This window comes from Choloepus didactylus, chromosome 7 (assembly GCF_015220235.1).
Source record: "Choloepus didactylus isolate mChoDid1 chromosome 7, mChoDid1.pri, whole genome shotgun sequence".
NCBI classification, from domain to species: Eukaryota; Metazoa; Chordata; class Mammalia; order Pilosa; family Megalonychidae; genus Choloepus; species Choloepus didactylus.
In genome coordinates this window covers 17,430,645-17,449,193 of record NC_051313.1, presented here as the reverse complement: position 1 = coordinate 17,449,193, position 18,549 = coordinate 17,430,645, and the positions used below count along the sequence as shown (strand labels likewise).

Below are 18,549 nucleotides of genomic sequence, written 5' to 3'. Positions count from 1 at the left end.
ATCTGGAACAAAGCTCAGTAAAAAATGTGTTGAATGAGTATATTTAACTTTATGGAATTCATAGAATTAGATAACAATTCCTTCACTTAGGCTTAAAAAGAAATTTTTTAAAGTTAATTTTTAAAAAGAAATTAAGAAGAACAGGACAAGGGAGACTGGCTTAGCCTTGCTTATGAGATCAGTGAGCCCAGGAGTGCCCGGAAAGAAAGTCATTGCCCTGCCTTGCTTGGACACTAGACTGGGATGCTGAAGAGATGAATCTGCCTTGGAATGGGGTCAGATTTCCCCTGTGGTTTCCTCTACTTTAAAATTGCTTTTAAATTGCTTTTAATACTGTTTAAAAACTGGAATAGAGATCTCATTTGTTATCTGCAGGTTTGCATCACAAAATCACTGTTAACCTCTGAGCCAAATGCTTGTTTTTTTCTTTGATTCCTTCCATTAAAGGAAGATTTTTCTTAGAAGCAGATTGAGAACTCTTAATTCTTTTACATGAACAAGGGAGACAAAAGACAGCACTCTGGCTGAATTTCACATCTAGTCCTGAAGCTTTATCTATCAAGAGAAGAGAGGATACTTTTAACATTAAAAAAAAAAAAAAAAAAAAAAGGAAATTCTCCTAAGCAGTTTGTGCCTCCTTGAGCCCAGGCATAGTAAAGGAGGCAGTTCTAAATCTCAACTTCATTTTGACTCACGATCTCTATTTCAGGCTGGCAGGGTATGGGCTGTCTTTGTGATACATTTTTGTAGTTGTTTTCTTCACTTTTCCCCTAACTCCGTGGGTTGGTATACATGGGTGTGCATGTGCACAGATGTGCATGCATGCATGCAATTTCTAAGAGTGCTCAGTGCAGAGCTGTTCCAGGGAACAGTGAATTATGTGCACCGGGGTATTGACCCTGTCTGCACCGCCCCTTGCAAGAAGGGAAAGAAGAAAATGCTGGAGAAAAGGTAAGCTCGCCATTTGAATGACAATAAAAGATTTTCGGGATTTGAAAGTCTGGGTGTCATACCAAGAAGCTCCCTGGCCTGTATATCTTGGCAGGCTGGACCATAACTTTTTTTACCTAGCTTTCATTTGTATCTAATTAGAGGAACACATGAAAGACACCCCAAATCCCTGAAGGAATAATATTCATCATTGTAAAGTGGGAATTAGCATTTAAAAATAAACTTTAAAAATATAAAAATAATATAGGTTGCATTGTTGTTGTAACAGATCAAACAATACGGAAGTGTTTGTTATAAAAAATGGATTTGCTTCTCATTTCAATCCCACCCATCTGAGGTAGCATACTTTTCTATGCTCAAATAAATGTATATGAACATACATGGAGAAAAAGTAAGATTAGAGCTATACCCCACATATAATCCTTTGATTTGTGGACTTATTTATACGTCATTATGTTTAGATTTACTTCATTTATTAACGGCAGATTATTCTAGAATAGGTATATGCCATAATACATTTATCTATGACCTATTGGTGGATATTTAGTTTATTTTCAATTTTTGCAAGGGGAAGCAATGAACTAATAAATATCCTTGTATAAAAAGTGTTAAATATGCATGCTTTTTTCCCATCCTATATATTTTAACTAATTGTAAATGGGTTAAAAGCAACTCACATTTTAATTTTTATAAATTCTGCACAAACTGCTTTCCAAAATGCAACATACAAATTCACAACTTCAATAAGAGTGCATGAGTATACCCATTTTCCCAACACCCTTGCCAGTTCTAGATATTATCAATCTTTTTAATTTTTGCCAATCCACTGGGTTAAAAGTGATAACACATCTTTTTCATTTACGTTTCCCTCATCTCTAGTGTGGCAAACACCTTTTAATATGTCTACTGTCCATCTGCAGTTCTTACCCTGAATTACCTTGTTTATATTCTTTACCCAGTTTTATGTTTTGTTGTGCTTTCATTAATTTCTAGAAACTCTTTAAATCTTAGAGAATTTTCTTCTTTTAAAATAAGTGCTCTTTATTAGTCTAATTGAATTTCAGTATCATCTTTTATCACAGAAATTACAAATTGCTATGTAGAAAAATCCCTCAATTTGCTTCCTATTTGGGCAAGGTGTTTCCTCTCTTTCTGAGGAAAGCCTTGACAATTCCTGCATGACAAATATTCTCCTATTTTTTTTCCAAAACTCATATAGATTATCCTACATTTAGTTTTTTAATTCCCCTGGAATTACCATTATGAATGGTTTGAAATATAGCTCTAATTTTATTTTCTTCTAAATCATCCCAACACTTATCCAGTAGACCAACGTTATTTTTATTCTCTATTTGTATCCAATAGATCAGGTGTCAAAACCTGGCTAACCACAAATATGTATTGTCAGGCTCACATTTCCTTTGCTTTTTTACCCTATTCTTTTTCTTAATTTATTACTTTTATTAATTTAAAATTTTGTTTTTGTTTATTTCTCATCTTATTTTTCTTTTAAATTTTGAATTCCCTGAGCCTGCCATCAATTCTGAGTCCTCCTCAGTCCCCACCACTCTCTACTGTCTCATAACATGATATGTATTCAGACCCTTACCTCTCTGCTTGGCCTCTGAAGAAGTGAGTTTTACTCCTTGACAATGATTCTTATAAGAAGTTTTTCCTTTTAGTTGATCTTAGATAAAGTGTTATTTGGGTTTTTATTTCTTTTTCTATCTTTCAGAAGTTATTTATCTTTCAGAAGTTATTTATAATTATTTTATATAATATCACTTACAGAATTAAATTTTAGATTTCTGTTTATATTTTTATTGATTTAAAATCTTATTCTATCTTATTAAAGAATATATCTTATAAAATCTCTACTTTAATAAATGTGCTACACTATATAATTTAACTTGTATGGTCAGTTTATTCGAATACCATAATTACGTGGAATTTTGAAAAGGGAGTGAGACCTGGTTGGTTTGTACAGTTTAATGTGAAGCCTTGGTACATCCAGAATAATTTGGGCAGAGAATAAAAATGTATTTGCAAAGCCCCCTTGAGGGACTGGGGGAAAATGTGGAAATATTAAACTTCCCCACCTGGGGAATTCCTGATAACTTCATAAGCATTGGAGACTACCAATATAGAAGGCTGAGCCCTTGATCTTAGGGCTTGCCCTTATGAAGCTTGTTACTGCAAAGGAGAGGCTAAGCATACTTATAATTGTGCCTACGAGTCACCCCCAGAGAACCTCTTTTGTTGCTCAGATGTGGCCTCTCTGTAAACCAACTCTGCAGGTAAAGTCACTGCCCTCCCCTCTATGTGGGACATGACTCCCAGGGGTACAAATCTCTCTGGCAATGTGGGACATGACTCCTGGGGATGAGCCTGGACCCAGCATCATGGGACTGAGAAAGCCTTCTTGACTAAATGGAGGAAGAGAAATGAAACAAAAGAAAGTTTCAGTGGCTGAGCGATCTCAAATGGATTTGAGAGGTCATTTTGGAGGTTATTCATATGCATTATATAGATATCATTTTTTAGTTTTTAGTGTATTGGAATAGCTAGAAGGAAATACCTGAAACTGTTGAACTGCAATCCAGAAGCCTTGGTTCTTGAAGACGATTGTGTAACTATATAGCTTACACAGTGTGGCTATGTGATTGTGAAAACCCTGTGGCTCCCACTCCCTTTATCCAGTGTATGGACAGATGAGTAGAAAAATGGGGACAAAATTAAATGAATAATAGGAGGTGTCCTGGTTTGTTAACGGGTGCCATTATGCAAAATACCAGAAATGGATTGGCTTTTATAAAGGAGGTTTATTTGGTTACAAATTAACAGTCTGAAGGTCATGAAAATGTCCAAATTAACTCATCAATACAAGTATACCTTCACTGAAGGAAGGCCAATGGTGTCTGGAAAACATGTTAGCTGGGAAGTCATAAGGCTGGTGTCTGATGATCCTGGGTTGTGTTCCAGCTCCTCTCTCAGTTCCTGTGCATTCTTCAAAATGTTGCTTATGGGGCGTTTGTCCTCTCGTACCTTCTCTGGAGCAAACTCTGGGGTAGCATCTCCAAAGTTTCAACAAAAGTCTGCTTTCAGCCACCATCTCCAAAATGTCTGTCTCAACTGCTCTGAGGTCTTTCTGTTCTGAATGCTTCACACGCAAAAGAGAATAAAGTGCTTTTTGTTTGTAGAATATAAAATTCTATAAATACCTTTATACTGAGCATGTTTATTTTAGTAATATTTATTCAAATTCTCTATGACAATATACAGTTTGGGCTGCATCATTTGCCAAATTCTGTGAGAGGTTATTAAATTCTGTATTTTGATTTCGATTTTTTAAAAATCTTGAAATGTTGTAAGGAAACCACAGTCTACTAAACTGTGTTGCAACTGCATTAATAGCAGGATGCATTAATAGCTATTTCCGTGGAGTGCTGGAGGTATAGAAAAAGGGAAATGCTGAGCAAGAATTTGTCGGTGCTTCTCCCTCAGTATCCAGGAAATTGGTGTTTTGGTTCTGGACAATCAGGAAGATGTTACAGACAAGCAGAAGTATCCCCAGTGGCTATTACTATAGAACTACCCATTCATATACCCTACAACCATGACACAAAATTGCATATTAATGAAAGGGAAAGAAGATGGAAAAATGCGATAAGAAATAACTGCAGTGAAAGACCAGTTTGTTGCATTTTAAGGATAATATAGATTTCTTGATTGAGCGGGAAGAGATCATATGAACAATAGTGTTCTTTTCAATTCCATTTCTATTTAATAGAAATAGAGAAACCATAGTGACCAATTCTCAAATTATAGTACTAAATAATTCAGTTTTACTGTGCAATAAAAAAAAAGAATCTGACACTACATAATCTGCTTAATTAGAATCTGAGTCAGTTCAGGGAGGAATAGATTTCCCTATCTATATTTAAGAGGAGTTTTTTCTATGTATTTTGCAACAAGCATATTTTATCAGATTATACTATCATTCTAATAACCACTCAAGACATTTGATATCTGCAAGTTACTACTCTCATCCAAAAGTTTTCTGTCAGTAATTTCTTCTTGTTTTAATTTTTAAGTGAAATTAAATTATTCATGGGAGATAATACAATTATTGGAACTTAGAAAATAACCATGGAAGGGGCCTAAAAAACAGCCAGTTCAACCATCTGATTTTATAAATGAGGAAGCAGAGACCCACAGAGGTTAAGCATCTTGTTTCAAGGCCACAGAGCTAGTCTGTGGCATGGGCTAGACTAGAACATAAGACACTAATTGTCCAGTCCATTGGTGTTTTCAGTCTAACATTGGCAACGTGGATTGTATTTCAGAAGGTAAATAGAACATTTTCCTTTGTAATGCCTGAGATTATGCAAGGAATTTTTATGAGAAGTGAATGAAAAATATTACATGTTTCTTCTGATTAAAAAAGTTATTATGAAATATTCCAGATATATTCATTATTCAGTTTAAGAAATAAAGTGCTACTAACACTGTTGAAAGCCCCTATGGAACACTCTGAGATCCCTTCTCCTTCTACACCAAATTATCTTTAATTTGGATATTTAATATTTTAGCATGTTTCCTTGTGATTTTTTTCTTTTTCCCATTTTTTTTTATTGAGATTGTTCACAAACAATACAATTATCCAAAGATCCAAAGTGGTATAATCACTTGCCCGTGGTACCATCATACAGCTGTGCATCCATCACCACAGTTAATTTTTTTTCAATTTTTAGAACATTTTCATTACTCCAGAAAAGAAATAAAGACACACAAAAAAAGGAAACTCAAGTCCTCCCATACCCCTAACCACCCCCACTCCATTATTGATTCATAGTATTGGTATAGTACATTTGTTACTGTTGATGAAAGAATGTTAAAATACTACCAACTGCAGTATATAGTTTGCAATAGGTATATATTTTTTTCCTGTATGCCCCTCTATTATTATTAACTTCTAGTTATAGTGTCATATATTTGTTCTAGTTCATGAGAGAGATTTCTAATATTTGTACAGTTAATCACAGACATTGTCCACCACAAGATTCACTGTTTTATACATTCCCATCTTTTAACCTCCAGCTTTCCTTCTGGTGACATACATGCCTCTGAGTTTCCCCTTTCCACCACCTTTACACACCATTCAGCACTGATAGTTATTCTCACAACATGCTACCATCACCTCTGTCCATTTCCAAATGTTTAAGTTCACCCTAGTTGAACATTCTGCTCGCAATAAGCAACCGCTCCCCATTCTTTAGCCCCATTCTATATCCTGATAACTTACATTTCATGTCTATGAGTTAACATATTATAATTAGTTCATATCAGTGAGAACCAGCAATATTTGTCCTCATGTGTCTGTCTTACTTCACTCAACAGAGTGCCCTCAAGATTTCATCAACCCATTTTTTTTTAAGATGGTTTTGTTCACACACACCATACATTCCATCCTAAGTAAACAATCGATGGTTCTCCTTATGGTCATATATTTATGTGTTCCCCACCATCGCCACTATCTGTATAAGGACATCTTCATTTCTTCCACAAAGAAGGAGGAAGAGTCAAAGAAGGTAGAGAGACAGTAGAAAAAGAAAAAAAAGAAAGAGTAAAAAAAAAGCGAAAAAGCATAACACCTAAGAAGCAACAAAAGGAAAGATAGCATTAAAATAAAGTACAATAAAGAGTCAGACAACACCAATGACAAAAGTCCCATCCCTTCCCCTATGCCCCCCCCACCATATGCATTTAGCTTTAGTATATTGCCTATGTTATGTTAAAGGAAGCATAATACAATGTTTCTGTTAACTGTAGTCTCTAGTTTGCATTGATTGTATTTTTCCCCCAATCCCACCCCATTTTTAACACCTTGCAATGTTGACATTCATTTGTTCTACCTCATGTAAAAACATATTTGTACCTTTTATCACAATTGTGAGCACTCTAGGTTTCCCTGAGTTATACAGTCCAGTCTTTATCTTTCCTCTTTCCTTCTGGTGTCCCACATGCTCCTAACCTTCCTCTTTCAACCATACTCACAGTCATTTTTGCTCAATGTACTTACATTGCTGTGCTTGTATCTCCCCAAATTGTGTTCCAAACTTCTCACTCCTGTCTTTTCCTTTCTGTCTGTAGTGTTCCCTTTAGTATTTCCTGTAGAGCAGGTATCTTGTTCACAAACTCTGTCATTGTCTGTTTGTCAGAGTATATTTAAGCTCTCCCTCATATTTGAAGGATAGTTTTGCTGGATATATGATTCTTGGTTGGTGGTTTTTCTCTTTAAGTATATGAAATATATCACTGCACTTCCTTCATGCCTCCATGGTTTCTGTTGAGAAATCCACACATAATCTTATCAAGCTTCCTTTGTATGTGATGGATCGCTTTTCTCTTGCTGCTTTCAGGATTCTCTTTTTAACTTTGACATTTGATAATCTGATTATTAAGTGTCTTGGCATAGGCCTGTTCAGATCTATTCTGTTTGGGGTATGCTGCACTTCTTGGATCTGTAATTTTATGTCTTTCATAAGAGATGGGAAATTTTCATTGATTATTTCCTCTATTACTGCTTCTGCCCCTTTTCTCTTCTCTTCTTCTGGGACACAATGACACATACATTCCTGCATTTCATTTTGTCCTTAAGTTCTCGGAGACATTTGTCATATTTTTCCATTCTTTTCTCTATCTGGTCTTTTGTGTGTAGGCTTTCAGGTGCCTTGTTCTCCAGTTCCTGAGTGTTTTCCTCTGCTTCTTGAGATCTGCTGTTGTATGTCTCCAATGTGTCCTTCATCTCGTGTGTTGTGCCTTTCATTTCCATAGATTCTGTCAGTTGTTTTTTCGAACTTTTGATTTCTACCTTATGTACACCCAGTGTTTTCATTTTCATTTTATGCTTCATCTCTTTTGCCATATCTTCCCTAAACTTTCTGAATTGATCCAGCATTAGTTGTTTAAATTCCTGTATCTCAGTTGAAGTGTAAGTTTTTTCCTTTGACTGGGCCATAACTTCACCCCTCCTAGTGTAGGTTGTAGTTTTCTGTTGTCTAGGCATCTGGCCTCCTTGGTTACCCCAACCAGGTTTTCCTAGACCAGAATGGGCTCAGGTCTTGGAAGCAGGCAATAGTTTCAGGTCTCCCTGAGGGTGTCTTAGAAGATTGATGCACCCTGAGAGACCTCGAGCCACTGTGCTTTTCTGCCTAGCAGGTGGCATCTGTCAGCCTGTAGCTCCAGAGTGGTGTAAGGAGGTGTGGCCCATGGCTGTTTTCCCCCAGGCTCTGGGGTCTGGTTGTGAATGGAAGGCAGGTAGTAGAGCTTGGCACTGCCTCTTTCCTCTTAGGGAAGATATACCCCCTGGGGAGAGGTAGTTTGCATTTGAATTGTCTCTGACTCTGCTATCTCCACTCTTGTCTGGGTCTGAGCACTGGGAATTGAAAGTGGCTGAGGCTTTCTCCACTGGGCTGAAAAGGGGACAGAAAGATTCCCTTCAGGGTCAGTCTGCAGGCCTCTCTTAGTTTCACCCATTGGCCAGAGACAGCACCTGGTCTTCTGGGCTCTCCCTCCCTCTCGGAGATGTCCTCCAGCTCTCCAAGGTCAGTGTGCTGGTTTGAATGTATTATGTCCCCCAGAAAAAGCCATATTCTTTGATGCAGTCTTGTGGGGGAGATGTTTTGTTGCTGATTAGATTTCCAGGGAGATGTGACCCACCCAACTGTAAGTGGTAGCTCTGATGAGATATTTCCATGGAGGTGTGGCCCCACCCATTCAGGGTGGGCCTTGATCAGTGGAGCCATATAAATGAGCTGACAGGCAGAGGGAACTCAGTGCAGCTGTGAGTGATGTTTGAAGAGGAGCTACAGCCAAGAGGGACACTTTGAAGAATGCACTGGAACTGAGAGAGGAGCTTCAGCTTACAGAGACATTTTGGAAATGGCCTTTGAAAGCCGATTTTTGCTCTGGAGAAGCTAAGAGAGGACAAACACCCCAAGAGCAACTGAGAGTGACATTTTGGAGAGAAGCTGAAGCCTAGAGAGGAACGTCCTAGGAGTAAGCATTTAGCCATTTTGAAACCAGACTCCGGAGCAGATGCCAGCCATGTGCCTTCCCAGCTACAGAGGTTTTCTGGACACCATTGGCCATCCTCCAGTGAAGGTACCCAATGCTGATGGACACTTTATGGCCTTAAAACTGTAACTCTGTAACCAAATAAGCCCCCTTTTATAAAAACCAATCCATTTCTGGTGTTTTGCATCCTGGCAGCATTAGCAAACTAGAACAGTCAGTCATCACCAAAAGCCTCTGTCTGCTTTTTGGGGATTCATAGTTTGTATTAAGCAATCCACATGTGCTAATTAAAAGCCCAGTTGGAGCTCAGCTAAGCTGTATTCACTTGCTCAGAGAGTGCTACTCTCTAGCACAGCGAGGCTTTGCAGTTTGGGAGAGTGCTGCTCTCTAGCCCCAAGAGGCTTTGCATTTTGGGCTATGAGGGGAGGGTGGCTCCCAGCTCAGGTCCACAGTTTTTACTTCCAGATTTTATGCTGCAATCTTGGGCATTCCTCCAAATTCAGATTGGTACATGATGATGGGCAGTCACATTTGTCCCCCCCACAGTTATTCCAGATTATTTTCTAGATGTTACTGGCTGTTTCGGGGGGACTAACTAACTTCCACTCCTTTCTATGCCTCTGTCTTCTTCCTTCCTCCTTATGATTTTTTAAACAAAGAAAAAAGCAGGCGATTGGGCTACAGAACCCCACCATGACCACCACAAGAGTCTTTACAGACCACACTGGCCACTTGCAGAATTCCTGTCTTAGTAGCAGATGCTAGTCCATTAATTATGCTTTGTGCATCCCAGAGGGGCACTGCTAGCAGATACCAGCTCAAAAAGCATTTTTCTTGGTGACCATGATGATCATACTCTGTACAGAGATTAGTGGTCTATAAGCACCCTGAAAAAATAAGATTGAATAGTAAAGCATCCAGTTAAAATCACCTGTACCATGTTCGCCAGCAACAGCATCCTAGAGGCAACCTGAGAAACTCCCCAAAACATCATTTGTTATTTCAAAACAGAACAATGTAAAGAGGTAATCTGTGGTTAAAGTTCTCCAACCTGCTAATTGCTCAACAAAATAAATTGCACTATCAGAAATTAGTTACCTGGCAGGATTATGTCACAGCTTTCAGCACAAAATTTGGTAACTCAAAATAAACTACGTATCAAAAATATTATATTGTACCATTTGATATGTTTTAAACTTTATATAAATGCTATCATTTCATACGTATTTTACAAACTGCTTTTTTTTTCACTAAACTTTATGTTTAGGGGAATTATTTATGTTGATTTATTTACCCCTAGTTCATTCATTTTCATCACTGCACAATATTCTGGTTTCTGAAAACATCATGATTCTATGATCTAATCTTCTGTTGATAGCCTTTTTTGCCTTGCCAACAATCCTGCTTTAAACACTTTTATGTTTCCTTGTGTATATGTGCAAGAATTCCCCCAGGATGTGGTCTGAAGAATGTAATTGCTGGGTTTAGGGTTGGTGCATCTTCAACTTAACTAGAAAATCCAAACTACTGTCCAAAGGATTGTGCTAATTTAGACTCCCATTCGCACAAGATTGTCTGTTGCTCACATTCTTGCCAACACTCAGGATTATTAGACTTTTACAATTTTAGCAATTTTATCTTGTGGTTTTAATTTGCATTTTTTTGGTTAATAGTAAGGTAACCACCTTCTCATATATTTATTGACTATTTGTAGTTTCTTTTCTGTGGATTGCTCATTCATATATTTTACTCATTTTTCTATTGGGTTATTTGTGCTTTCTCTTATCAGTTTTTAGAAGTGTTTCAAAAAATATAGTCTGATATTAATTCTGTGTTGAGTTTACATGTTGTAAATATCTTCTGCCCATCTAGTTTGTCTTTGGACTGTCTGTGGGGTCTCTTGTTTGTGAAAATGAATTAAATAGTAATGTATATGAATTTATTAATCTTTATGTTTGGGTATTCTTTTTTTTAATTTTTATTTTGAAATAAATTCAAACTTACAGTAGCAGTTGTGAAAATAATACAAACCCCATACACAGAACTTGAGCATATCCCAACCTCCCTCCACCGATACCCTGATCTACCAACTTTAATATTTTGTCACTTTACCATTTCTTTCTTTCCCTCCCTCCCTCCCTCCCTATCATCCATTATCTGTTGCTCTGTCTTCTGAATATATGAGAGCAACTTACACTCATCCTTGATCAAATAATATAATTCACATATACATTTCCTATGAACAAGAATATTCATTTATGTAATTACATTAAGCGTAGTTAAGAAGTTGAAGAAATTTAACATTGATATAAAGCTTACATTCTATATTTCATTTTTTTTTTCTTATGTCCCAATTGTGTCCTTTTGAGCCTTTTCTCCTCTATTCTTAGATCTCATCCAGGATCATCTATGGCATTTAATTGTCATTATCTATTTAGACTGTCTTTTTTTTCAATTGTGGAAACATATATACAGCATAAATCTTCCCATTTCAACCCCTCCCAAGCATTCCATTTAGTGGGATTAATCACATTAACAATGTTGCAATGCCATCACCTTCCCACCAACCATTACTAGAAATTTCCCTTCACCCCAAATAGAAACCCTACAATCATTTCTTATTAACTCCCCATTGCCCCTTCCCCCACTTCTTGTAACCCATACTCTACTTTTCATCTCTATGATCATATTCTCTGATACTTTCTTTGTGTTTACCATGGGGCTTAAATTTAACATCTTAAGTCTATAACAATCTTGTTTTCTTTGATACCAACTTAACTTCAAAAGGACACATAAACTACGTCCCTATACTCCTGCATTCCCACACCCTTATGTAGTTCTTGTCAAAAATTACATATTTTACATTGAGCTGAAAACCAATGGTTAATCATTACACTTTAAGTATTTTAGATCCTGTAGGAAGTAAATAGTGGAGTTACAAATCAAAAATACAGTAGAATTGGTATTTGTATTTACCATGTGATCTTTACTGGAAATCTTTATTTCTTCATGTGGTTTCAGTCAATTGTTTAGTGTCCCTTCCTTTCAGCCTGCACAATTCCCTTTAGCATTTCTTATAGGACTGATCTACTGGTGATGAAGTCCCTCAGCTTTTGATTATTCAGGAATGTTTTCATCTCCCCCTCATTTTTAAGCTCCAGGTATTTGTGAATTTTCTAAGTCTCTGATGATTATTGACTTCTATTTGTATTCCATTGTGGTCAGAGACTGTGCTTTGAATAATTTCAATTGTTTTAAATTTATTGAGGCTTGTTTTATGTCCCAGCCTATGGTCTATTCTGGAGAAAGTTCTGTGAACACTAGAGAAGAATGTGTATCCTGGTGATTTGGGATGTAATGTTCTCCCTTTAGTATCTGAAGTAGGGCAGGTCTTTTATCAGGAAAATCTCGCAGCATTTGTTTGTCTGTGAAAAATTCAAGCTCTCCCTCAAATTTGAAGGAGAGCTTTGCTGGATAAAGTATTCTTGGTTGGAAATTTACTGTCTCAGAATTTTAAATATGTCATGCCACTGCCTTCTCATCTCCATAGTGGCTGCTGAGTAGTCACTACTTAGTCTTATATTGTTTCCTTTGTATGTGGTGAATTGCTTTTCTCTTGCTGCTTTCAGAACTTGCTCATTCTCTTCTGTATTTGACAGTCTGATCAGAATATGTCTTGGCATGGGTTTGTTTAGATTTATTCTATTTGAAGATCGTTGGGCATTTATGCTTTGTGTATTTATATTGTGTAGAAGGTTTGGGAAGTTTTCCCCAACAATTTCTTTGAATACTCTTTCTAGACCTTTGCCCTTTTCTTCCCCTTCTGGGACACCAATGAGTCTTAAATTTGGATGTTTTATTTTATCTATCATATCCCTGAGATCTTTTGTGATTTTTTTGATTTTTTTCCCCATTCTTTCTTTTGTTCTTTCATTTTCTGTTCTGCGGTTCTCGAGGTCACTGAGTTATTGCTCAGCTTCCTCTAGTCTTGTACCATGAGTATCCAGAATCTTTTTAATTTGGTCAACAGTTTCTTTTATTTCCATAAGATTGTCTATTTTGTTGTTTACTCTTGCAATTTCTTCTTTATGCTCTTCTAGGGTCTTCTTCATGTCCTTTATATCCTGTGCCATGCTCTCACTGTTTGTCTTTAGTTCTTTGATTAACTGCTCCAAGTACTGTGTCTCCTCTGATCTTTTGATTTGGGTGTTTGGGTTTGGGTTATCCATATTCTCTGTTTTTTTCATATGCTTTAAAATTTCCTGTTGTTTTTGGCCTCTTGGCATTTGCTTTACTTGATAGGGCTCTTTTAGGATATGAAGGATTATTCAGACACCAGTCTCTAATTTGTCAGATCTACAGCTTGGTGGTGTACACTTTCTCTAACTAACCAGCAGACAGCGTCCACGAGTCAGCTATTCCCCTCAAGTCAGTTCTCCCCAACTTTGTCTTTGTGGTGTGTGGGTGTCTGGTTCTTATGGGGTCCAATTGGTGCACCCAGTTTCGGTGTGTTTTTGGTACTGTCCACCGTGAATGTGGGGCATGTGTCTGAGTGGTTAGGCAGGCAGGGGAGCTTTAATAATCAAACCTCCCAGGTGTTCCTGGAGATTTAAGGCTGTTGCAAGAGTCTAAACCTTCATTTCAGTCTCATCACAGATTGTCTCTGCCACTGACCCACAAGTCCTTGGTATTGGCGTAGGGTCCCTGGGATTTCTGGGTGGGTTCCTCTTCCCAGCCATGCCCTTCTAGGGCCTCTGCCGAGAGAAGGCTGTGCTACATCACAAGTGCACACCATCCCTCAAGGGAAGCCCTGGGCCACCGGGCCGTGCAGGGGTATTCCCGGCCTGCTGTAAAGATGGCTGAATGGGGCGTGTTAATTTCCCCCTTTTCGTACAGCTCCAGGACAATTAGCTGTGGATGTGCAAAAGGCTATTATCCATGCCCAATATTGTGGCATGTGAGTGGCGTTGCCGGAAACACTTCCCGTCACACTGGGTCCCTTGGCGCGGCTCTGGGCTGTGGCTCTGGCCCCAGGAGGAGCGTTACCAGCCCACTGGGAAGATGGCTGCAAGGGGTATGTTTTTTTCCCCTCTTGGCTCCCCTCTGCCCTCCTTGCTCCGAGACAACTAGCAGTGGGCGCACGAAAGTCTATCTTCCATGCCAGATATTGAGGCGTTCACACAGCCCTTTCCTGCTGCGCTTCACTGTGTGGTTCTTGCTGCCATATCTGCAGCCGCTTTTGTTTTTTTTTTTAAAAATAACTAGTCTGCCTCCAAATGCCAACCCCCAGTTTCACCCCACCACAGCGTGGCTGCTGGACATTCAGCAGGCTCACTCACTCGTTTCAGAACACAGACTCCCGGTTTCACCAAGTGCATGGTCCCTGTGGATTTAGCAGACCTCGTCCAAGTGGTGCATCGCTGGAACTGGTGTTCTGGGTCACTTTCTGGCCTCTATCTAGTATTCTTCATGGAGGATTTTTTTTTGCCCTGTCTCTCTTAGCCGCCATCTTAGGTTCTCCTCCTGTTTGGGTATTCTTAAAGAACCCCTTCCTCAGCCTAAGTTTGCAGAGATATTCTCCAATGCCCATAACTTTAAAATTTTTGCTTTTCACATTTAGGTCTTTAATCCACTTGAAGTTCATTTGTGTGCATGGTATAAAGTTGGAATCCAAGTTTGTATTCAATCCGCTTGGAACCCAGTTTTCCCAGGACTATTTTTTGAGTCCTGTCTCCACTGCTTTGTAATGCCATTTGTGTATAAGTCTGTTCCTTGACTTAACCAATTCCATTTGTCTATTCCTGAGATCATACCCTGCTGCCATGATTTCTAGTTTTATAAGGAATGTCTTGATATCTCTGAAAGCTAGTCCCTCTTTACCTCAGATTTTAGTGTGAATTTTGACTTCCTATTCTTATTAGAGTAAATAAGTAACACAAGCAGCAGTTTCAGAAAACTTTCACATCTCATGTATAGTTGGCAGGTGGCTATATCAATATGGAGTGTTGGAAAAAGCAATGGACTATCACAAGCCATGAGAAGGGATGCGATATTCCCAAACCTCTCTGGGAATCAGTCTCCTCATCTACAAAATGAATTTTGTCATTTGTTACCAAAAGTTGCTATTTTTAGATCAGAAGTGCAGCAAGGATGATGAGAAAGAGGAAGCAGTTTACGTGAAAAGGAAGTAATTCATCCTAGAGGATATCAGCGTGTTGGTACATAAAGAGGAGTTGGATGAGACCCTGGGAAGGACAGACCCAGCAGGTTACTTTTCAAAGCATCTACAGAGAAGCATGTTTGAACTAGGATTTAGGAGCCTCATCTGCAGCTTAATCAGAAAGATTAGAATATCTCCCATGGCTGGGCCGTAGAATGTGCTATTTAGCTTTGATATAAAACAGACTAATGACTGGAAAATTCTGCTGGCTCTGAAGGCCATGTCAAGTTGGATAGATAGCTACACATTCCTCTGTTCATATAGTTGGTCCTTCAGATTTCTTTTCCCCAGGAAATAGTCGTTGTGCCTTACAAGCTCACAGACCTTGTGTCATAAAAACATTCCAAGAAATGGAGGGCCTTTAAAGGATCAGAAAGGGAAGGCCCCTGCAGAAAGGCACAATTCAAAGAAGGGCAATACTTTGATCTGGGAGAAGGGATCAAAGTGGGAGAAGTTACAAACAGCAAATGTTGGAATGCCCAGTACAAAGCTACCATGTTTCAGTTGCCGAAATGCAATGTACAAGAAAATAGATTGGCTTTTAACAATGGGGATTTATTAAGTTACAACTTACAATTCTAAGACCATGAAAATGTCCAAATTTGGCATCAACAAGATACCATAAGCAATTTTACCAGGCACAACTAGTTAAAGTCCTAATTGTCTTAAAGCTTGGGACTCAAAATTGCACAGAATTTCTATTTGGGTTGATGGAAAAGTTTTGGTAATGGTTGGTAGTGATAGTAGTACCACATTGTGAACTAACAGCACTGAATTATATATTTGATGTGAATAAAAGCGGAAAAGTTTAGGTTGTATATATGTTACTAGAATACAATTTTTAAAAACCTGTATTAGTACTGTACAACATAAACAGGGAACCCTAATGTTAAACGATGGAATATAGTTCATAGTAGAATAATAATAATATTTTCTCATCAATTGTAACAAATGCACAACACTAATGCAAAGTGTTAATAATGGGGGTATATATGGGCACTCTGTACTTTCTGTATTTTCTGCATGATTTTTCTGTGAACCTACAACTTCTCTAATAAAAAAAAAGAAAAGAAAAGAAACCATTATGATGATAGTGGAAGAACCTTCTCTTCTCTCCTCTTTGTCTCAGTTGCAGAAGCAAGATAACAAAGACAGCATCATAGTTTGCAAAGTGATGCAATAAGGCATACACCTTGTGTCACCACCATGGCTCTAAGGCCTACCACCTTCAGGACTCGACCTGTGGCAAATGCAAGAGAAAGTATGACCCTGTGCCAAGGCTAGAAGATGCAATACCACTGGTACTGGTTGAATGAGGAAAAATCACAGAGTGTAGATTCAGACACGGATTCTGTGCAAGTAAAACACCTAAACCCATGAGGGCAGCTGTTTTAGCATCCAGTTTGTCTTAAGGATTTCACTGATTAGTGGTGCAATAAATGTTCTGGTTTAAAAAAAAAAAAAGGCCAGTAGCTGGATTGTCAACACTGCCACTTTAACTGCCAGCTCTATATCCATTCAGGGGTCTTACTGATGAGGATAGAGAAACAAAATAGAATTCCCAGCAATGTGTACCAAAGATGTTGAAAGTAATAATAAAAGCCATTTTGTCTTCCTTTGAGAGACTACAAGAAGGTGCTAGACTCTTAAAACTTTTAAAATAAAGTTGGGCTCATTCAATAGTTCCGGCAAACCTAGGAGCTAGGGCATTGTCTTCTCCATTTTACAGATAGGGAAACTTAGGCACAGAAGAACTTGCCTAAGTGACCGAGTTCATAAGGCAGAGCTTGGATTTGATCCCAGATAGCCATTCTCCAGAGTATTTGCAATGGAGACGAGGCTCAGCTGCCCAGGTGGTAAAAGGATTTTTGTTTTTGTTTTTTTTAAGTTTTGCTACTCTCAATGATTTTTATTCCCTTAAATATATCCACCATACTTGTGTTTATTCCATAGTAATGGTGTTGGGTCACAAAAGAGTGTTTTGATGAAGATCCCAGTCTGAATTCAAGCTTGCCAGTCAGTATCATTACACTGAGAAAGTAACCTCAATATTTTAGTGTCCTAACTTCACGTTCCCATAATGCCCTGAGCTTTATTCCATCTTGTCACAAACTACGCTGCGTAGCAGTTGAAGTTACTTGTCTATCCCCCTGAGACCCTAGGCACTTTGAGGGCAAGGACTGTCATTTTCTCATCTTTGTCTCCCCAGAGACTAGCCATACGCACCCAACAAATGTTTGCTGGGTGAATAACAAAAAAACAAAGGAAAGCTCCATTTAAAATTCTTTTAAAATTCTTCATTTTATCCATAATGAAACTGAGACAGAAAGCAATAAAATTGACTTGCCAAAGACCTACATCTGTTGTGTAGTAAAACAGACACAGCCCTGTGCTCTCTTCACCATGAATAAATTAAATCTTTGAAGGTAAACAGATGAAAAGGGAGAATCTACCTATTGAGTGAAAAATCCCAGATATTTTCCGTTACTTAGCGACACCCCGAGAACTGTTTCATTTCAGTTTCCTCTCTAATAAAAACAAAGGACACCATGAGTAATATCTGACTCACATCACTGCAGTGATAATGAAAGTCGTCTTCGCACCTGGATGAAAGAAGCAGCATTAGCAAGTGCTCCCACTGTAGAACCAGTCAGGAGGCAATTTGTTAAACCAGCATCCCCTTCCAAACCCAAAGCAGACAAAGGAACTGGCACATTTGAGAGTTTGGGGGAATTCTCAGTAGAAATAGAAATGTGGCTGTGTCAGGTATTTGTGACATATTCAGGTTATCTGAAGCAAGCCCCTGACTCATCATCAAACGGAAGACCCACGACCTCCAGGAGGCCCATGATAGTGAGGGTTCAGACAGGTAAAATGGCTTTATTTGGGGCTACTCATAAACTTCCTAATAACAAGACATGGCCAGCAATGTTTTCAAAAGAACTATAAGCAAACTTTACTGTTACTTATGCTCTAGTAAAAAGAAGCAGCAAATTAAGTAATTTCCTTAATCGGACACTCAAATCTTTCACAATTTGATGACCACAAACCTGCCCGTGTGCCCCTTCCTCACTTCCACTTATAAAACCCTACTCTTGGGAAGCTGAGACTTATCATTGTCCTCATGTCTTATTTCAGTACTGACCTAGATCCCACCGTCAGCATCTCTAGCAACATTGCCCACTGCCTTCTGCCTTCTTGTAACTTTGCAGCAGCATCACTAAAAACTCCAAAATGGCACAAAATCCATCAATTCGTTTTTGTGCCTCTGCCTGGGCACCCCAGCTTGCGTGGCAGGG

At 38.4% G+C, this 18,549-nt stretch overlaps 1 pseudogene; it reads left to right on the top strand.

Annotated features, from left to right (window-relative positions):
- The first annotated feature begins 826 nt into the window (after positions 1-826).
- On the top strand, positions 827-16,662 carry LOC119540481 (annotated as a pseudogene).
- The last annotated feature ends 1,887 nt before the right edge of the window (positions 16,663-18,549 follow it).